Source organism: Strix uralensis, chromosome 1 (genome assembly GCF_047716275.1).
Source record: "Strix uralensis isolate ZFMK-TIS-50842 chromosome 1, bStrUra1, whole genome shotgun sequence".
Classification (NCBI taxonomy): domain Eukaryota; kingdom Metazoa; phylum Chordata; class Aves; order Strigiformes; family Strigidae; genus Strix; species Strix uralensis.
The window spans coordinates 28,496,558-28,519,927 of NC_133972.1; positions in this window are offsets into that span (position 1 = coordinate 28,496,558).

Here is a 23,370-nt window from a genome sequence, read left to right on the forward strand (position 1 = left end):
ACTGCTCTACTTAGGGGTCATATAGAAGAAAAGATGGAGGAAGTGTTTTTTGGAACTGTAAACTTCAGTTTTAGGAGATTTTAAAAGATCAGAAGCACAGTTTGATCTAATCAAGTACAGCTGTTTCTTTGAGAATCAGCATCCTTGCTAGATCAGAAAGAAGAAATTGAAGAACTGGACGAAAAAACTTGGGTTCGGTTGAACAAAACTTTTCATTACTATAATTTGTAATTATTTTATCTTCATTGTAAAAGGCTAAAATGTTTGGACTCTGTTTTTTCACTCTGCATTACGTTTAAACATAAGTAAAAAGTCATTTCAAGTTGAAAAAATTGAAAAAATAATTTGCATTTAAAATATGACATTATATACTTTGATAATTTGCAAAAAACCCCTAGGGTATATGTCAAATAACAATCCTTTATCAAAACAAGCTTTATTTCTTATAAATAAAATAAACATTTAAAACTAAACTAAAATTTTAATAAAAAATATTCTTGGTAATATACTGGTCATTTTATTTTAAACAAAGGAGCTTTGTTTAAAAAAAATCCTTTTTGTAAAGCAAACTTTTTCCAAAATTTGTTTTTAAAAGCATTCATATTTCACATTAGGTATATACTTCATAGTTATAACTACCATTAGGCTTTTACCAAAAACTGAACACTTTAAAAATTATAATTGCCATTATAATGGTAAATGTTTAGGGAGATTTTTCAACTAAAATTTAATTTGGAATACAAATTTTAAACCAAATTCCTTAGAAATAAACTCTAAAATTTTGGTTATATAAAATGAACTCAGTCTTGAAATTAAATCTATAAGTACAGTTTTAGTTCAACTGTAACTGAAATTCTTCCTCTTAAATTTATCTATGTAGAATTTCCATTAAATACACTGGATTGTATTTTTTTAATAGTCTAAATGTATGAAAAGAGTGCTGAACCAGGGATATAAGACAGAGTACCTTAGACTAGAGATTTAAAGTTAATAAGTGCACATTATATTTTCAATCTTTATCTATGTACATCCTATTTTAAGTTTTATGTCAGGTAAATGATTCAGCAAAACAAAACCAATTCCCATTTCATTGCCACATTGAAGAAGCAAGTAAATTTAACGTAAGATCATAATTACAACTTCCATTCTGAAGAAAAAAGTCTTTTTAGAGATATCCTGTGTCTTAACTGGAATTTCAGGATGATAGCCTATAATCATGGAAGTGACACAGCACAGCAAAGTTGCGAAACTTCTTGTATAGCTGTCATGTTTGGGTGCCTGAATTTTCACAAAAACAACATGACCTTTTGTACAAAGCCATGGGAGGACATTATAAATGCTGTGGACTCACGGCTGGAGCCATACCACACCAGGTACGTCAGGTCTCCTGCACCAATGACAAACTCATACCCCTGTGTTTCCCCAGCAGAAGGACACACTGTTACAACACTTCTCCCCTAAGGTTCAGGGAGGTTTCTGCATTTAGAGCATCCTCTTCTCTCAGAAGTGAGGATCAGCAGTTACAGAGTGATTACAGCAGCAGCTGGTTTTTAGCAATATTAGTACAGCAGGCCAAGCTCCTCCTCCCTGGCGTAACTCCATTGCCTAGCATTATTTTGCCTTTTATTTTAAACAGAATTGGACCTGTCAACACGCTTTCCAGGCTATGCTGCCGCAATTTCATGTGGAGACCAGAAAACAATAAGATGAAAAGCAAAAATAAGCAATAAATATACATATCATTGACATGATCACCTCTAAATAAATACAAGCCAGTGAAACAGAAAGATGTGGATGCTGAGGAAAAGACAAACAATGTCAGAGCAAGTCAAAAGGCATCCTGATGCTTTGCTTTTATTTCTTTTGTATAGGGAAAGAATGCTAAATACTTTTGGATACTCAAAGAACTTATTTTTAAAAAGGAAATTTCTTCTTATGTCCCCATAACAACTACTAGATCTGCTTGAAACTGATTAAAGATAAAAGGGACAAGGAATAGAAGGAGCCCTGGCACTTCTCCTCCCAGTCAATAGTCAACACAGTTAAGTAAGGAATTTATTTCTGATCTCTGCCCGTATTGCCACAGTGCAATGGGGAACTGCTAACGTGTTAGCTTAGTCACCAGTGAGACTGAAATGCAATGCTTGCCAGGATGACCCTGCCAGTGGCTTATAGCTAACACATGGTACCTGGGGACATGGTTAAAGATAGAACTAGCACTGAAACTCACAGAAAAGATGGGAATAAGAGCATTCCTGGCAATGCCTTGTAAAGCCTTGAGCCGATTCTGGTGCTGTGGATGGACACCATGCGCCTTTCAGCCACCCAGAGAGGCAGGCTTGCACCCCGGTGTGTGACTGAGTGCTTTACCCGCTCTCACTGTAACTGCAGTAAGTAAGAGAATGAGCAGCATTTTCTTCAAAAGAGTGGGGGATAAACCACAAATCAAGTGCTCGTTGCCAAAGACTTTTTTCAGGGGAAGGATGTATTCACCTGAGATTTTCTACTTTTAGATTTCTTAATGCTTTCTATTGCTTAAATTTCCTACTGCTTAAAAGAATTCTTATTTTACCATATAAAGAGGTGTTTCTACATTCTTGTACTCCCCTGGAGTTTGTAGATTGGCTGCATGCTCTCCTTTCACCTCTAGCAGTCATCACTTAACTAACAAAATTGCTCAGTTCTATGTTTTCCTCAAAAATCAATCCTGGCAAGCCTCACTCATCATTTTGCTCTTCTTCTCTGAACTATCAATCAGCTTCATTCTAGTCATCAGATTCCCAAAACCAAAAATCTGTATTTGACACATGGCCAGCAGCAGTGCTCTATGAGGGTTTTTTTCCTCAATACTAAACAAATCTCTAGTGAGGCTAAAGAGGAATGTGTGCTTTCTAAACAAAGTACACGCTTTCAGAGAAAGCTCGAGAACCAGACATATATTTACAAATCCCAGTCAATGTAAAGTGTTGCATCATGTCAAGTAAAATTTAGTTTGCAAAATATATAACCTACCTTCTGACCAATGATAACTTGCGGGATCAGTGTTTAAGCAGGTATCATTTTTTTCTGGTATTTCCAAAACCTGCGAGGAGCTATGGTAAACACCTGTTGTAATAGGAGAATTTATCTTCATTTTGTGATGATTTTTCCTATTAGTCCGCCTATTAGTCTACAAGGGAGCAGGATGCAGAAAACACAATAGCCTAGAAGGAATGCATTGTATAGTCCAGTCCATGACAGTTTGGCATGGCATGACACAGGAATGCATGAGTCAGGAGAAAAAAAAAAAAATCCGCATTTTGCCACATGGAAACAGAAGAAATTAATCCTGAGGCTTGAGTAATGCTCTAGGGAGAACACTCTTAATCTTGAAAAGCATTAACACTCTTCCAAAGCTGCCTTTCTAGCCACAGGCATGGTTTTCAAATCTCAGATTGCCTGGACCATCCATTTCCAAAATTCAATCCCAAATACTGAATATATGGAAAAAGTAGAATCAGTCTCCAGTAAGAAAGAGAGGGGAAAAAAACATGTTAGCCCACTGTTTTGAATCATCTAAGTCACCTGAAGGAAAATCTCTGATTTTTGACAGATTTGTTCGTAAGTAGCCATTACGCTAGATCTGATTTTCAACAACTGGTATGAGCTCACTCACAACAAAAGAGGCTCTGGAAAAGCAACTCTCAGAGCAGCTCTGAGCCCAGCGTCTCTCTTTTTGTCTCTCCTGAATACAACTGCTTTACAGGCAGCCAACTCCCTGGCTGAGGGCAGCATCTCCAGGAGGTCCCAGGGGTACATTAACATACTGGGAGTGCAAAGGATTTTGTGAGCTCCACTGGGTATGCATTAGCTGTGATGGAAGCCATTATTTAAGAGCCATTCTATAGTTGTGCTAGGTTTTTAGAGTGGCCATTGAGGTTCTTCAGTAGTCACATACATATGTCCTTGGAGTCATGCTTCTGTCCCACTACTGCTTATGAAAGTGATTGAAAAATGCCTCACAAGTTAACACCATAATGATATAATAAAGCTGCCTGAAAAACTGCTACTCTCTGAGAAAATGCCCTGCAAAAAGTTGTAATGAGAAATTTTTAATGGGAGCTACAATAGACACACAAAACTCAGAGAAAAAAATCACTTAGGCTCACTGAAATATTTGTTTTGACAATTTTTTTTCTGAACATTGTCAATTCAAAATGAAATATAATTTACTGCTAAACCCCTGAAATGTTTCATGCTGCCTATGTCAACCTTTTCAATAAAAATGTCTGTTGCCTTTCTACATGTCACTGAATCCATAATTTTTGAATAGTTTTGCTTTTATAAAACCCAACATAAAATGTTCCAGCTGAAATTTTCCAATCAGTTGCTTTCTAGGAGAAGATGAAAGGACACAATAAAGAAAATTTCAACGAGAGATCAGAGCACTCATAGGGTGGAATCCATACAAGGACTGCAGGCATGAGAAAATCACCAAATACATAAACTGGTATCTGCCAAAGAGCACTAAATGCCCCTGTCTGGGAAAAAATCACTTTAGGCACCCTGCTGTATTCATGTTTCTCTTCAGTATAATTAAGCACAAAAGCCACGACAGCCTTAATCAGATAATTGCAGCAAATCTAGATATGGTCCTGCTTAAGAGAAATTCTGTTAGGAATACTTCTTTAACAGAGAAAGAGACTAAAGAGACTTGGGCATAATTATCCATACTGAAATGAACAGAGTTCACAGCTCCATACAATTGCCAAGTAAAATATCTCTTTTGATCTGCCTGTAAGATAGATTCTCCTGTTGAACTGATGCATGCATTGCCATTGCAAGCTGCAATTGCACTGCTGTTATTTTGGGGCTGGATTCCCCCCACACTCTCAGCTGTGGACATTGCTCTTACTTTCTGTGTGCAGCTGCCTGCAGCCCTGCAAGGGCACAGTGTCAGTAATGCCACCCTGAAGCCCAGAGAAAGGCCCCCAGAGTGCCTGCCTTCCCACCCACCACTTGGAGCAGCAGCAGAGTGGCCAGCTCAACTTCCCACTGCTACCACGTCGGCAGAGTAGGATGTTCAGGCAGGCCAACTGTTTTTCTCCTGCTCAAAGAGAAATTTGGCAAGCTCAGACTCCAAAGTATTTTTGAGGCATAACCAATCAGTTGGTTTATTTACATAATTTCCTTGCCCGTTTTCTCCACGCAAAGTTTCACTTCATTGTGTGTGAGGGGGGAAGAAAATGACACCAAATCCAGAGCATCATCCAAAGTAAGAGCTGCAGCTTGGCAAGCACATGACAGGAAAGATAATCTTGTCCTAATGTTGCTCACCTCAGCAGACCGCAGTATCCTCTTTCTCCTGATGGACTAGCTGTGTCTTCCATCATCCCTTTGTGCTTTTATGTTCTTATTAGGGTACAGATGGATGAATTCAATGATCCCAATGTATTTTGTCATCACCTTTAGCTGTAAGCAGTTCTGATGGTAACCTCCTTTTTTTTTAAAAAAAAAAAAAAAAAAGGTTTCAATGCTCTCTATTCCTTTCTAACAGTCACCTGTAGATTCATGAAAATTCAATTGTTTGTCTCCCTAACTCAGTCCAATTATTTTTTCAGATGAAACTACAACACAACCCTATTAGAAAGGGAAGATAGACTCCCAATATTGATCAATTTTTCTGATGTTTAAGAACTGTGTGGGGACCCAGAAGAAATTTGACAAAGTCTCACTCCTACCAATAGTCTGTGGGTGGAAAAAAATACATTTCTGAGCACTCCTTTGGGTGAAGAGTCTCTCACATTGAGAATGGGTACCTCAAACACTGGCGGTTATGCTTGTATTTCCAGTTGTGAATAAAAATTAAGTGTTCCTAGGGGAAGAGAAGTACTGGATGCTGAAGCTGTATTTATCAGCACAGAAAAGTGCCTGGTAAGAGTGGGTACAGAGCTGCACTTTCCTTCTCAGAAGATCCCAACTTCCTTAGCAAGTTGATCACCTGCACGGGGCAGAGGACAGGCCAGACTGCTCTAGTCGTGTTTTCTAGGGCAACCAGAGTGCAGGAGAAGTTGCAGCAAAGATGAAAGGTGAGGAAAGCGCAGTTTTCAAAGTACAGAACTACAGTGTTAGCTGCATTTGGTAGGCAAACAGAGCAAGCAAAGGAGTGGGAAGTAGTCCTCAATGTGGAAGAGCACTGCCTATCACACGGGGCCACCTCTCCCTCCCTACTCTACTGAGGACCTGAAACCACTCTGCCCAAGCAGCCGTGAGGAGACCAGCAGGCTGCAGAGCCACACGAAGGACGAAGGCACGTCCCACCTGCTTTGGTGAAAAGACATAAGGCTGCAAGTCCATCAGGCTTAAGGATCTTACTGTAGGATAAGACACTGCTGGCATTCAGGAACTTGATCTTTCTAGCAATGTCTAAATATTATCTTTGCCATCCGATGATGAAGAGAAGGTAAAGAAGTCCCAGTACAAAGCTTTCTCTCCTCAGCAGAGAAGGAGATATGGTTTGGGCTCAACAGCTGGTAGGAATCTTTAAATATTTGTTAGCTACCCCTGTTGTCTCCTGGATTTTCTGTTGCAGCTGTTGTAACCAACAGTGCCATCTGCCTTAGAAAGCCAGGCCAAGAGCCCACTCATTTTGTTGACTTTTTGCTTGTAATTTTTTTCCTTCCTGATTTTTCCCACCCATTCCTCTGGCACAGGTTTGCGGCTCTTCTTCCTCTTCACAGTGAGAGCAGCTTTGGCAGCATCCGCTCCTCAGGCAGGGATAGATTTGCTGCAGCCACCTGTCCTTTACAGCCTCTCATTTCTAGCTCTGAAACCAAGATGTCATTTTATCCACCCTGTTTGCCTTTCAGTGGCTGTCCCAATGGCTCCCCTCCAGCACATAAAAACATCAGTTTGGAGGGATTTTGCATTTGCTTTCTTCCCATCTGAGCAGCTCATGCTGGTGAAGTCATTAGCCCAAACTAAAGAATCACTGTCCCAAAACCACTGTAGATCTCTGTAATCCTTTCCCTAGGGAGCACTGACCAGTCTCCAGCCAGGGCAAAAAGACAAAGAGTCTGGTCTCACGTGGCTGCAACAAAGGTTTGAAAAAGAAGGTATTATCTCATTATTTCAACATGGAGGAAAGGACCAAGGCCCCAGCTAGGGTAGCTGGGATTGTTTTGTAATGCCATCATTAAATTCTCCATTCAGAAATAAGGCTAGCTGTAGGCTACAGACATTAGTGGTCACTGACATACATGTAATCACATTGATCAAGAGAGTTGTTCAAAACCAACGTGAGCTCCACACCACTGGAGTGTCAGTCTTCATCACCTCCAAGAGCTAAATCTGGTGGCACTGATTTTAAGAAAGTCGCAAAGAAGCTGCTTATTATTTTACTGGGAATTTCAGATTGAGTTTCAAAACACCAGGAATTGATTATTAGACATGGCACTGGGAAAAAAAAAATTAAAATGGGACCAAATCAACACTTAGGGGAAGGAAAAAGAAATAATCAAATCTCATGAAATCATCTCAAACTCATGCCTCCAAAAATCAAGCACTCAGATGCAATAGTCCATCATAAAAATCCCATCAGAGTTAGGAGCCTGGGGCTCCAGTTTTAGTTTCACAGTAATTAAGTAACCTCCGGGCAACCTGAAATGAACATTGCTGAGTACATTCCCAAATTATCAGCTGTGTGTTACGATAAAAGCTGCAATGAAAAATTCAGAACTAATCCTGATAGAGCAGTAGCTAGAGTTGGCAGCAGGCATACACAACACTACTTTCATTTATCAGTAACCAAGCTAATGGAAAAAAGCCTCAAGACCATATGTGGACATGACTTATAGGAAAGCTAAAATACTGATTCATTCTGGTTAATTTTGATTATGACAGGATGTGTGCACAGCTGACACATGTGCTAAAAGTACTTCAACCTCCAAGGCAGAAGATTTAGTTCATAGCTCCCAAAGCAAGAGTCATCTACTCAAAGCCATGTGCTGGGTGTGGAAAGCAAAGGGCCTCGTCACTGCCAGTAATACTCTTAAAATGCTACAGAGCAAACACACAGAGCGTGGTGAGGGACACTTCTTTAAGAAGAGGGCAGGCTGCTAACTTTCCAGCCAACAGAGAGGCAGGCAGGAGACACAACATCTTCCCTGGAAACACTTTGCCCTGTCACGGTTGTGGGAAGGAATCCCCATTGCTTTGGTTTGGAATTGCAAGGTTTTTTTTCACTGTGCATAAAAATGGCATCTCCTGGAAGAGGGCTATAGACAATGAAGTACAGTGATGGAGTGGATTTCTAAAGAAAAACCAATAAGAATTTTTGGAATAATGTTGCTAAATTATATGAGGCTCAGAGACAAAAAGGCATGCAAGCTAGGAAGACCCTCCAGGGGAAGAGTACTGGAACCCTCAAGCCTAACATAACTCAGCTGAAGCTGGCAGAAACACACCAGGGAGTAATTATGACCTCCTTCTGTAAAAAATACAAGAGAAATAGAAAAACAGATTTTTCAGATGACTCTCCCTTCACAAGACATCATTTATAAAATAGTTTATAAACTAGATTTTTTTAACCCTCACTAGTGGAAGGCAAACAACTTATCCTATGGAGGTAGAGCATATTTTCTGATGCATTATCCGAACTAAGGAGATATAAACCTCCGGAGTTTTATGTGTTTTATAGGTGTTTTTCCAGTTACTAAAAGGACTGTTGCTGAGTGACATTGAGATAATTGGCTTTTGTCTTCATCTTCATCCATCTACACCGCATCCTCACTAGTGGTCAGTCAGTCTGTGAGCATAGCTTTCATCATCCCAGCCTGCATTTCATCCCTGCACCAGAAACAGTCTTACAGAGCTTGAAACAGATGAACAAATAGTCCACTCCCACCTTAAACTGCATGAAACTACATGGAGTGGTTGCTCTGTCCAGTTTCTTTCCAGTTAGAAGGAAATAAAATGATAAAACTGACTGCAATTTTTTCACCTATGATTTCCCAAATGGTCTCAGCAAAAATTTGCAAGGGGAGGGATGACCACGAGCTCTTCTGTGCAGCTGCTGCTGTGGAGCCCTGGCAATAGAGGGTATCCAGGCCCCAACACAGGCATGGTCCTGCTCCCACAGGCGCTGCACACATATATCTTCCATGTCTCACAGCGCTGATGCATATAAGATAGAACCAAGATCTACATCTCTGCCCTGCTTCCCCCATACCACTGTCCTGTTACACTTTTCCACAAGTGTTTAGAGACACAGTAGGAAATGAGGTAACAGTGCTGAGGAGTTTTTCTCCACAACCACAAATGAGAATCTTGGCTCACATCCTTACTCACAGATGTTGAATTTATTCCCATCTGTGGTGGTGCAATTCTTACCCCTCCCCGCCCCTCCTTGTTGGGCTGCTTGGTGCTACGTACGATTCCACCCACATTCCCTGAGCTATATACCAGTCTGTGGAAATAAGGACTGATAACGCTAACAAGCCTGGCTCCTGCCCCTCCCGATTGCTGGGAAACTGTTAAAATGGCCCATCATCACCTGTGCCTGGGATGGGGTCAGATGGGAACAATAACAGAGTTGCACATTCATGAAGTTCTTGTGCAACTGCTGGAAGGCGCCAGATGGTATCTGACGAAAGTCAATTATCTTGGACCCTATAAATGGCGACCACAGGGGAGACCCTTTGAGCTCTCCTGGATTGCAGTGGGCCTGTGACCAGCTGGGATGCCTCTCAGGTACCAAAACCCTGAAGGTGTTGTCTGCTCCAGATGGAAGGCCAGGGCAAAGTCCACCCACTCAAGTCTCAATTATCACCTGTTGAGGAATGCCAAGGCATTGTGAGTATTTACTCTAAACTTGAGAGGGAAATTTTCCTTTGAGCTAGCTTCTCTTTCACCCATTCTTTCTCTGTTTATTGGTGTGTGGGTATGTAATTCATTCTACTGGATCCAGATACTTTTGTTTCTGTGTGTGTGTTGGTACATTTTGTGTTCATTCTACTGGATCCAAATACTTTTGTCTGTGTGTGTTTGTACACTTTGTGTATGCACATGTATATATGTATAAATTAAGGTACTGTTAAGTAAGTTAGTGTGAATCTTGTCATTTTAGAATCTGTGAATAAGTTGCTATTCTTTCAGTATTATTATTATTTTGTAATAATAAATTGCTGTTATTAATAAACCTAGATTTCTTACTAAATCATTACTGTGTCAATACTTTCATCCATGACACCATCCCTTGACACAGAGATATAGACTGGTTTGGGTTGGAAGGGGCCTTTAAAGATCATCTAGTCCAACGCCTCTGCCATGGGCAGGGACATCTTTCCCTAGCTCAGGTTTCTAAAAGTCCTGTCCAACCTGACATTGAACACTTTCAATGGTGACGGGGCATCCACAACTTCTAGACATCTCATGTTAGTGGCAACTGCACGTGAACGCTTGCCTCTGTTGTCTGTGTGTAATGACAGCTTTAGAAATCGGGCTGTGTAGAAGAAGGAAATATGGTTTCACAAAATGTTTTGATGTTTGGTTTTGTTCCAAATTACACTTGCAGTTGCACAGTGAGGAAGCATTTTCAAATTACAAGGCGACCCCAGCCCCAAAACAGGCTATCTGGTTGGGTGCATCACGGTCCTGAATCATGGGGTTTTCACACCCCTCTATCTCTGAGGCCATTGCCACAGAGTGTCTTCCAGAGTCCTGGATCTGGGAAGCCTGAGGTGGCCAAAAGCAAAACCAGACACAGTCAAGCTGGCATAAAGTTAGTCAGATTTTGCCACCATCCTACTTGGTTTCCCTTGGAATTTTATCCAAATCAGATTACATCTTTGAGAGATTTGTTTCAATAGAGCAACAGATATCAGCCAACTTCTCACAGGAAGTTTTGTGCCCAGCTCCAGCCACACTTGCTGACAACCTCCCCCATGTCATATCAAGTCATCAGCTGTCACATCTACTGCTGTCCTGTTAACACTGTCCTCACGTAGGGTTAAAGTGGCATTACTTTTCTGGATAGATCATTTCCACCTACCATATGACAGAGATGTCAGCATAGAGTCAACTGAGAAAGTCCCTGGGGCTCACTGTTGATTCAGAGACCACAACCCTAAGAAAGTTTGTTTATATGGGAAGAATATAATTTACCTCTCTAATACTGTAAGATGTCCACCTTTTACCATGATTGCTTCTACTGACTCAAGTATTTTTAAAAGAAAATAAGTAATTAAATAAAAGCAGCCTGCTATCAGGAACCAAGTAATAATTTATAAGCATTCACCAAAACTTGAACTGATTCTGACACTTCTCTCAGATATCTACAGGAGAGAAAAATTCATATCAATGTGCTCTGAAATCTATTTATAAGGGCAAGCTGAGAGACAGAGAATGGAAAACACAGAAACATTTTATGAAAACTCAAGTTGGGAATAAAACTATTTCCACTATCCTCCATATTGCGGCATTTTGCCAACAGTAAATATAAAATACAACTTTGCTTAAACCAAGTCAGCTTAACATACATTTCCTCAAAACTAAACAGTGCCAAGTTATGAGAGCTTCACTCATGTTCCATTTATACATATTTAGCCATGGACTCAAAAGGGAACTTTGTCATAATAAGTAGAGATTTAAAAACTGATATAGCTTCATTATAGGGGTAATAATGAGTAAGACAATTACCTGAATTGCAAACAATTGATTTTTATATTGGACATTTTTTGATGAATTTTTGCTGTTAGTCAGTAATATTGTAAGTCAGATACTCTCCAAAAGACTTGAATATTAGTTAAGAACTATGAATGACTGCCTAGAGGTAGCCCAGCAGCTAAGTCATCCTGTCAATTAGGCAAGCTTTTCTCTGTCATCCCTGATAATGTTTTAGAAGAGTCTGTAAGTAGGACAGAGCAGTTATCCAATAAATTCAGTTTTAAGCAGAAATTATTCATTTCTAAAAGTTAAACAAAAACTTTTTATAATCCCTCACAGAGGTTTTGTAGCATAGCAATTGTCTCGCTTCCCTTGCTCATGACTGCAAGCAAAAACTACTCTTTTATCACAAAATGTTTTGTGTATTTTAGAAATACACTAGTGTGCCTCATATGTTATATATATGCATAATTCATCTCAGAAACACCTTAATTCATAATCATAAATTTCTTTAATAAGAATCATAATAATCCATTGTCATAAATATTAATATATAAAAACTTTATCAATCTCCCATCATTATTAACATAAGGAAACATCATCTAAATCACAAATAACTGATTTTTACAATAAAAACTAGATATAATTAACATATTTATAATTTATATTAAAAGCTGATATAAAAAATCTTGTTATTCCCAGATTCAGCAGTGCTGAATGCCAGTTTTAGATCCCAACCACACAAATCAACAGTTAGTGTCATAGTTTCAAAAGAGGAAGTCTAAAACCCATATTAGGGTTTATTTATAATTTATAAATTACTGGACTTTATCTCCACATATAGCTGCAAGCAATTGCACATGAAAAGCAGGTAAAGAAGAAAGGAATACAGAGTTTGGAGTGGTGTTTTTCAAAGGGTCTTTGCACACATTGGGTGGTGTGGCAAACTGCAATGGCTGTGGCTCTCAGCACCCCAAACATTTGCCTTCCCTCTCCCTCCAGAGGACAACACCCCCACAAGGACCCCTGAGCAGCACATTAGACTGCTCCAAAACAGGTTCATGTCCCACCCCATTAAGTGTGGGCATCCTTCATCTGGACGTTCTTTGTGGCTGCATCCCATTCTCTGTGTTAATTTTTTAATGTTTGCTTCATCTTTGATTTCTTATCATGGACTGATCACAAGCAAACAATGCTAAGATCATCTTTTGAAGGCCAACAGCAACCTGTGTTGGCCTTCCAGAAGGTCTATATCTCCACAGCATCACAGAAGTGGAACTGAGAAAACATACCTTGAATAACCTCATTTATACTCGTATGAATATTTGTCCTTCTTCCCACGTAAGTTTGAGATTATGCAGCCCCTCTTTTGGTGCCTCCACCTTTGGCAGGCCTCCTCAGAGCAACCATTTGTCAGACAGATAATGTTGGGTTATCTGTTTTGCTGCCAGCTACTGCCAGCTGTATGCACTTCTCTTTCTTACTGTTGCTTTTGTCCTACCTAGTTTGGCGTGTAGGCTCTTGTCTTCATCCTTTAAGTGTAGGCTGCTCCTCTAGCTCAGTAAAATTCTGCTTTCTGTGTCTGGTGAGAGTGTACACTTTAGAAAAAAAGACCTTTTAGGAGCAGTGGTTGAATGCAAGTCTTTTTTATTTCTACTTTGATATGATGTCCCCATTCTTAGACATTTCCACTCTCTGTACTACTTAGCTAATCCAGAGTTTACACATGCAAGACAGCCCACGAAATTAAAAGCAATTTTCATGCATCGACAGAAAAGGTTTTTTTTATTTTTTCTCTCTAACATTCTGACTTGAAATTAGCAATATGTAGCCATATTTTTCAGAATGTAGGAGCCTGATCAAATGGCTGTTGAAAAATAACCATGAAACCTCTGCTGAGGTATAGAGAAAATGAGAACAGAAAACTTCAAAGACTAATAAACAAAAGCTATTGGTGTAGCAGCAGCCATATTTTCTTTTCCTGAGGTCAAATCTCATCTTAGTAGAGTTAACGGAGAAATCAGCATAAACATCAATGGAATCAGGATTTCTCCCCTCTTGACTTGTCATACTGTGGGTGTGCCATGATATCAAGACATGATTAGTGTCTTAACATCAGCTCTTCTGTTGGCAGCCCTCAGCATTGCAGGTGACTGCAGCTACAGGAGATAACGATTTTCAGCTTTTTAGATTTCTAGAAGTGCAAATGAGGTGCAGTCCCACCTGAAAAATTCACATTTATGGATTGCATTATATTTTCCTTATTTAATCACTTGTTAGGTATACTTTCAAAGGAGCTGCAAACCACTAGAAAGCTTTTACATTCTAACAGGGGTTCTCTTTGAAAAGACTCCACCAGCTGACCATGGCATTTTTCCATCTCACCACTCAACATCAAGACGGTGTCAGAGACTAAGTACTTCAGGATGTATCACAGAAGTACTATATTTATTCATGTTCGATCTCATTTTGTATCAGCATCTTTACCATGTAAGCTCTAAAGGAAAATAAATTTAACAAGAGCCACCTGTGATATAAAACTGCAGGAGAAATAATTAAGATTAGTAGCAGACTCAGTTTCTGAATGAAGATATACAATGTATAACCCAAGTTTATGAATCCAATTTATCCAAATGATTACTATCTCACTTTTTTTGTTGTTGGAGATTAGGGCACAAAAAGTCATGCTGGTGTATTAACCATTTGATCAGCAACTTGCATGATAAAAAAAAAAAAAAAGCACTATTCAATTCTCTGACTCAGACAAAGACTATAAATTTCACAGGGCTGGCCTCTAAAAATAAATACATTTAAGGATTTTGACATGATAAATGGACAGAGGGAAATCTTCACATTCATGCAGCTTATTTAAACCTTGTTCTCTGGAGTCTCACAGAGTATATTTAGCTTTTCATTTTCCTTTCAGAAATTTCATTTCAAAAGCACCTTAGGAACAGCTATTTTAAGCCTACACATATCATTGTAGGGATGCCAGCGCTAACCCACTGACAAATCTGCTTAAGGATGCCCTGAAATCAAGCTCAGCAGATAAGAAAGGCAGGAGAGAGTTTCTCTATTAGATGCTCATGCTTCAGGAGATGTTTAAGTCTGTGCTGTTCAGTGAGTGCTTTCAAATAGTTCATACCACCTTCCCTACCTCAATAGTCTTTTATTGTATACAATTTTCCATGTGTATTCAGCCACCTTCTAGTGTTTGTCTGTATACCTTCCGCATGGCAAACTGCCAATGAAATTCACTAGATGAGATGGTCTTTAAAAAGTTATTAGTGTCTGCAAGTGTTTTCTCAAAGATCTCCTCCATTCTTTGAGAAGGTTCAGAAATGTGTTTGCCCTTTGTATGTCCTGTTATCAGACAATAACATCCTCCATAATTTTATGCTCCAAAAACTTCTGGCAGCAGTATAGAACAAAAGACCTTGTAATTGGCTTTTAAGAACAATAGAATTACAGCATTGTTTTACATAGGAAAAATGAAGGTTATTCTTCAAGGCCATGTATTTCATCCTACACTGTATTAACACACTATAATCAACATTGGCACCCGAAAAATAATGGATCAAAATGTTCTTTTGTTGCATAAGGCAGCTCACTTGAATTGATCAAACATTATAAACTACACGTGGTTTTCATGCTACTCAAGAAGCTCAATTATTTAAACATCCCAAATCTAATAGCCTACTATGTGCCTGCAGCTCCTCATTCATATTTATATTCACTCATATTTAGAGGTGGGATGAAATACAAATTGTTCAAATCCAGAAAACACGTTCCAGAATAACTCCCCTATATTTAAATAATGTTCATTTGAAGGTAACAGAAAAGTTTCCTCTCCCTGTATTAGATCTGTGCTTTTTTGTCATTTATATTTGTAGCTTGAGTATCTAAAGGGTTTAATTCAGGGCTGCTACTGCTTAGTATCAGTAAAGCCAGGAGGCAAAGAATTTGATTCAGACTCTCTGTAGGCTGGCAGATACATAAATTAAGCTACATTTCAGCAGTTCTAGACTTTGGAAGGATCACCTGTCATGTGAATGAAGTACTGCTGAAATGAACTTGATAAATCATCTGGCAAATATCTATGCCTAATGAACACATAGCTTAAGAGAAATATCTAAACCTATAGCTCAGTAAGCCAACAGGATTAGCCTGAAGAGCATCTCCTTGGAAAAAAAAAAAAAAATCTTTATCACATCAATTTAAATATTCTATTATGCCACCAATCAGCATTAGGAACAGAATCTTAAAAAAAAAAAAAAAAAGGCAAATACAGATTCAGTGGTATATTTTCGCAGTGAGAATTTTTTTTCCTTATTTAGCAATACTCTGGTGTTCCCACCACGTATCCACTAACCAGTCTCTCTACAGCGGATTTGGATGAATAATATGTGAGTAATGCTCCAAGTTCTCTTTTACCCACACAGTGTGGTCCAATTGAAAGTACTCCAGACTGGATCTCAGCAGACCATGGGTTTTACTACTGACTTTGCCCATGATTATGTTAATTTATCTCTTTGTGTCCCCATTTTCCTCATTTCTGTGCATCTGTACAGAAGGTCAGATCATCTGGACAGAAGCTGTCTCATTTTGTGTGGCCTCCTCTTACCTTGCACAAAAATTTAACATCTAGGTTCTGCAGTAATACCAATCTATGCAGTAAAAACTTGTTCTTTTCCCTGAATTGCTAGCACCTGAGAGAAAGAATGTGTTTCCGGAGAGCAGTCAGTTCAAGATTAAGCTTTTAAGAATAAAATGGGGCTTTTTAGGTCACTGCTATGTCAAGTATGAACCATTGTACTCTATCAAGGTGTAAGTGCAGTATATAACATTCATTTCTTATTTAATCTCTTTTCTGCTCATTCACTTTTAACATGCCCTTACCACCTAGACCAAGTTTTATTTTCCATGGTGTAACAGTTTACACAGTTTCTTGCAAGCTCAGAGTTCTTGCCTCACATCTGCCCTCACATAGTAGGGCATTTGTACCTGGTTTCTCTAGGATGTGTTATAGCAACCTTATTTTGAAATCAATCACTGAAGCTGGTTCTTGCAAAAGTGTTACTAGACAGAAAAATTCATTATGTGAAAAACTAGTAGCTTTGAACTGCAGTTGCCTAACTCAAATGCAAACCAGCTGTGTATTTACACCAAAGCCTGTGGCACTTCTATGAAGTTTGTCCTCAGCATTAGTCATTCTCATGCTGATCCTTAGCAAGGATCCTCTTTAGGGCCAGCTAACCTAGGTTACCCTTTTTCTTTGTCTCCCTGGAAACAGATTGCAGATGACGGGAAATACCCCAACTGCAAATGAAGGCAGGTTTGGATAATAACACTCCTTCAGCATTTGTCTATCTATGTATGGCCTGTTTTGAGATACCAGATACCCAGAACACTCTGGGTTTGAAAGACCCCAGGTGCTCAATAGTTCTGAAAACCATTGCCAAAAATCAGATTTACCTAGCTGGAGCCTTGGAAAAGGTGAGACAACAAAAAACACTTCTATAAAGCAGATACTCATCTAATATCACCTATGTAAAATCTATGTGCAATCACACAGTGCAAACAAAAGGACCCCATGTAAAATTTCACTAGTCCAGGCCTTGCCAAAGGGGAAGCTCACCACTGCAATTTCTCAAGGTGCCATGCATGTCACACAGTGTTCCCAAAAGGTGGTTGTAAAGCTAACAGCAAAAATCACTCATGTGAAGTTCTTTTCCCTGCTGCAAATTAGACTATATTTTGCATTCCTATTATTTAAGAAGCAGATGATGGCTGAATTTGCCTATTCTGTGCATTCACATCTACCTGTTCACCCCTTTTCTCTCAGAATGTAAGTGAAAGTGCATTTGCTTCTGGCTTTGAAAAATCTCACCATTCTGTCTGGCATAATGGCATCTACAAGAACCCCAATGAAAATCACAACTTTGAGCAGCTCTTGATATTTTTTTGGTTTTGAATCTGGTATTGAACACAACTGTACTAGTCCATCAACAGTATGGATAATTTTCATTTATTTCATCCCACCAATACAAGCTTAAGAAATATTCAGGATTTAAACCTCTTCATTCCTACAGTGCCAGGAGATAGCACCAGATAATACAAATGCACTGAAGTCAAGAGGAATGTGCCTATGGCAGGTCAGGTTTGGGGTTTTTTTGGGGTTTGGTTTTTTTAAGCTGCATTTCCCATCTTTCCACAGTGTGGATCCGTATCTAGCAGATATGCTTACCCCTTTTTGCAGGTCTGCTTCCTCCTTTCTTTCCACACTGGTCAACTGGTGGTTCCTGTTGTGCAATTGAATTTGGCAGGTGCAAGAACATTTGTTTATGCTGTGCACAAGCTGGGGAATGTTATTTTGACAGCTGATAGGTCTGAAGCATCCTTGGAGACTTTTAAAAGCACATTGAAAACTTCATTATTTACAAAGCTTTACAGCTGGGATGCACAAATCACCCATGGCTGATTTGTCAAAGGAAGATTTGACCATATTTTTAGGTATCCACCTTGTATATGCTTTGCACAAACCTAGAAAGGGATTTTGTCCCATCTTGCTATTTTGGGAACTTTAAAATTCGTATTCCTTCATTATTCCTCTGTGCTTGATTTTTTATTTCATTGCGTAGTTTGAGGGAGGGGATGGGGGCTGTTGTTTTTTCTTTTGTTTTGTTTGGCCATTTCCCTGCTTTGGTCACTGCAGCAGTTACAAGATGAAATCTTAGTTTTCCTCAGCTCCACACAGCATCAAAAAACAGTGTCAGTGTGGCTGCGATCCCCTGAACATGTCCAGGGTGTTGTGTCATATTCCAGCCTTTCTTTTGTTCTGTGCTTGCAAAACCACAATTTTTCCAAGGTTTTAACAGCATGATTTGTATTACTTCTAATGCTTATTTCCCCTTGATCATTACCATTTCAGGCCACGCTGCTTCTTTCTCTTCCTCCTCCCCAGTCAAAGAACATATTATGTTCAGATATGTGCAGTTGCTAATGTTTCCACTTCCCTTATATCTCCACTCCCACTACCCCCCTTAGCTTTGGAGAAACATCAGGGACCAATTTTTAGCAAACATCCACAGCCCATATACAAATCAGCAGGAGCAGCAGGTGTTGAGCATCTATGAACATCAGGCCCTATCTGCATATTTATGCCATGCTCATTGCCCAAGGAGCTGAACACCTGCACCAGGCTGATGTTGTCAATTCTTGTGATTTTATTTCCAGTCTGAGGCTATGTGGTGGTTTTAATCAGTGCTTCTGGAATAATCCCTTTACGTGGAAATCTCATCATTCATCACAGAACTCTGGTTCTCATGAGTCCGGAGAGAAGCACAAAAACACCATCCGGGTGCCAAGGCAGGTCAAAAATGTATTCCAAAATTCTTTGTTTTCTGAAGTATTAGTTTAAGACAGTTCTTTGACTAAGGAGGACATGACTCATGATGCTTAAGATTTGCAGTAATGCAAAACTTCAAATCGATTTACATTTTCTTCCCTATGCCAGTAGAAACTATACAAGGTCTCTACAATAGAAACTAGGAAAATATTCATACTGAGTGGTAACTTGTTTTATTTAATGTTCACTTAAAATAAGCTCATAATACTTATGTAATCAAAAGTTCTATAAATACTCTAGCAAGCTAAGATACTGACAGGAATGTTCACTGGTTTCTTCTGAAAGGTCTATAATTTATCATTCACATAAATCCTCCCCAAAAGCCTGATTCTCATCCAACCAGGAAACTGAAGCGTGCTGTCTGATGTACAGACCCAGACAGAACATCTGAGCTCTTGAGTATGGTATATTCATAACAAGCTGGGCATATATAGATATATACACATACACACAGTATAAACCTAATATTATTCATATAAATTACTTGGAAATTAATTTCAGGCAGAGAAAATGTCAGGTTTGTAATCTGTTTGCAGACAACTTGTAAACAGAAAGAGGTGGGGTTCACCAGATATTTATTTGCTCAGCCTAGTTTTGTCTTTAATAAATTATTGGATTTTCTTTTCTATAGGGTACTTAGTGGATATAAACAGATTTCACAAGGTTGATCTAACTGCAAAACAAATCATGGGAGAATGAAGGACCTTGAGCAGTTTCCTTAACAACACGATAATGGCACAAACACGGCAGTGAAGTTTCTGGCACTTGCTATTCTGAGAGGTTTCCATCTCTGTTGGAATGAAGAACCCAGGGAAACAGTTAAGCAAAGGCTTCTTGTGGACAAATGTCAGTGCTGTCAGTAGAGAGGAGCCTCACTGTGCCTGGGGTAGGTGTGCATCAGCCTCAAGCACTCTGATCTGCCTTTCCCTGATCCTTCCATTGGGCTTCTCTTGGGGTCACTGCTGCCAAAAGCATCTACTGGGACTCACCAGAGCAGACAAAGCTTATCCAGCTTTGTTTGCCTCTCATTGCCGTGAGTGGGATGGCACTCAGGGAGGAGAAGCAAAGGGACAAAATGCTTTATGAGTCCGGAGAGAAGCACAAAAACACCATCCGGGTGCCAAGGCAGGTCAAAAATGTATTCCAAAATTCTTTGTTTTCTGAAGTATTAGTTTAAGACAGTTCTTTGACTAAGGAGGACATGACTCATGATGCTTAAGATTTGCAGTAATGCAAAACCCACTCCTTCGCTGGGAAGGTCTGAGATAAGGATAGCTGGGAAGGGCTGCTCACTTCTACAGTGCTGCAGGGTTGTGCTGAGACCTGGCCTGTGTCTAATGTTTGGTTACATCTGTTGTGTTGGTGCCAGGAACAGCCTCAGACAAGTACTTCAGATGAAAATGTTTAGACGATGGACCACAAGTCACATTAAATGGAAACATTTTTAACTTAACTTTTATCATTGCTGCTGATCAAAATGTAAAGATTGAGGTGGTTTACAGGGGTGGGTTTTTTTACCCTGTTTGATGGTACACAGTCTGTTTTTCTCTAACACACTATTTGACCTGCAGATAATTGATTGTATGTAAGCCTGTATATATTCTGGTTCAGTTGTGTTCTGCAAATCACATCTGGTGTAAATAGCAGTTCTTGTCCAAAAAAGAAAAGAAAAAAAATTAATTTTCTGAAATACTTTTATTCTCAGAGCTTGTGTTGGATATACTTCCAGATGAAGTTCAAGCTATGGTTTTGTAAATCAAGGAACATGCAAGTCTTTAAAAGCTATCATAAATTACGGAGAGGGCTTGAAGAAAAACTTGGGTCCAGTATATTTCCTCACTGTGCCTCATCTAAGGAATGGTCCTGCAGAAATAAATGCACATTGAGTGGGAGACAAATGTAATCATTTACTAACCATCCCACCATGAAGGAAGAGAAATTATATATTAACAAATGATAGCGTATTTTTTTCCCATCTTTTTCTTCCTATTTTTCTAAGTCAAACACATGCTATTCCCTGCTCAGGAATGGTGAGACTGACTCTTCCACTTCTCTTGGGGTAGGGACTCTGTATCATGGCTCATCGTGCATTTGTGTTATCTCCATCCCACCCATGCTTAGAGGACCTCAGAGTCAGGCAGGACAGAAGTGCAAAATCCTCATCCTGCCCTCAGTAGTTTTACACCTTTCTGACTACTGTGAGTAAAGGATAAATAAAAATAAAGACTAAACAAAAGACATTCCTATGCAAGAAGCAATTATTTTTTCAGTTGATTTTACCTAAGAAGGGACTTTGTTGTCAAGACTCCTCCATTTCCATTTCAGCTTCTGTTTCTTTTTGTATTGATTTTTTGTAAACATTGTGACTTGTAGCAATTAGTGATACTTGCCTGGCAGCAATCTACGTTAAAACAGGTATTTTCTGAAATAGAGTGGGTAGGGAGAAATGGTAAATGTTATCCATGAAGAACACAGCCTAGGTTTTAATTGAGTATGGAAAGCCTTCTGAAAGACTGTATAAATAAACTGAATTTGATCATAGCAGTGAATATTATTTTTTTTCTGTCGCATGACATGAAACACATGAGCAGCCAAGGGCCTCACTGGAGGAAATGTTCTCCTTAAGCAGTGCCCCACCAGGTCAGATTACCTGAGAGACACCTCCGGACAAACCCCTTCCTGCAAACTGGCTGGGTGTTGCACTGGGCTGGACATCAAGCTCTGTAGCTTTCAAAACAGGGAAAGGATCCTGGATATGGCTGTAAGAGCACTTTTAGGTACAGCAAACCTGATGATAAATACAACAGGGAGAAAATCCCCTAGAGTCCCAGTGACAAGTGAGCTGGATTTTTTTTGAGACCTGGATTTAGATGTCTACATATGACCAAATACCAGTTCAGACCTCTTAATCCATTTGCTGGATCAGAATCCTGATCTACCTCCCTCAGCTCCCATCTCCTGACAGGGACTGACATTGAGTAGCCAGCCCAGTGGAATGGGAAAATAAATTCACTTAATACACTTCAGAGAGCCACAAATGGCAGCGACTGCCACACAGGAGATTTAGATAAAGTAACCCTTGAAGGTATTTCTGGGAATGGATATGTTAATACTCAAGCACATTTTAGACTATGATCACTTAAGTGATATAGAAAAGTTAGCTTATGCAGAGGAGGCTTCTGAAGGTAATGGAGTATCTAATGGTGATGATAACTAGAGAAAGCAGTCTGCAGTGCAGCCGACTGGCGCCATGCGATGCAGTAATCCATTACCTGATTAGAAAGGCAATGTAGCCATCAGCTGCCTTTTGTTACAGTGTGCCAGTGATTGCTAAGGGGAGAACTCAAAAAACCAAATTGCCCCATGTTGCCATTGAGTACCTACTATCTGTTGTTAAGAGAGGTTTGAGTATTATTGTGTATACTAAAAGAGGCATAAAAACATTAGGTTGACCTGTATACAGTGCTTTTTCTGCTGGAGATGCTTCCCACGATTTAGCTGTAACCCACCCCTTGATTCTGCCCTACCAGGAATCCTGTGCAGCATTAGGAGACACACACGACCTTTCTGTCTGTCTAAGGTTGGTGAGGAGACCCTTAAAGATGGCTTATGCTTGCTTTTATCACAGCCAACCAAATATGGCCCTTTTGACAAAATCACTCTTGAAACAGCCTCCTCCCTCATTTCTTTGAGGTGACTATTCAGTGTTTATGACTAAAATTTTTATTCCAACACAGGAAACAAGACAGTTTCTTCAGGCTTGCCAGGCAAGGAACCTTTCCTCAACATCCTGCTGGAGGTGAACTCAGGAGCTCCATAGGACAGGAGAGCACAGCAGGGCACAGGAGAAGGTGGCAGTGATGCTTGGAGTTTGCAGAGGGCATGCCAGGACAGACTCTGGACAAGCCTGAATGCTTGGGTGCCTTTCAGCAGCTAGGGGACATGCCTGAGTACGCAAAGACCCCCAGGATCCTTCAGAGCATGGAGGTACAGATTTACAGAGGAACTGAACTTGTTATGCTTTTTGGTGGCCTGCAACTATTTTGCAGGCTGAAGTAGTTCCACTGAAAGCATTTGATGGTAGCCTTTATCCCTAGTTAAGGGGGGTTGAGAAATGCTTGAATCAAAGTGCACCCAATGATGTCTCTTAAGTTCCCCTAGCCCTACAGTTTTTGCACCATGCTCCTGCCCTGGAGACCACTAAATGCTCCGAGGTCAACGCTTTCTTTTCCACATCTCAGTTCATCTCTCCTCATATCTCACAGCCTCCTCTCCCACAAATTTCAGCTATAGACAGCTGCAGCTGGGCTATACTGCTT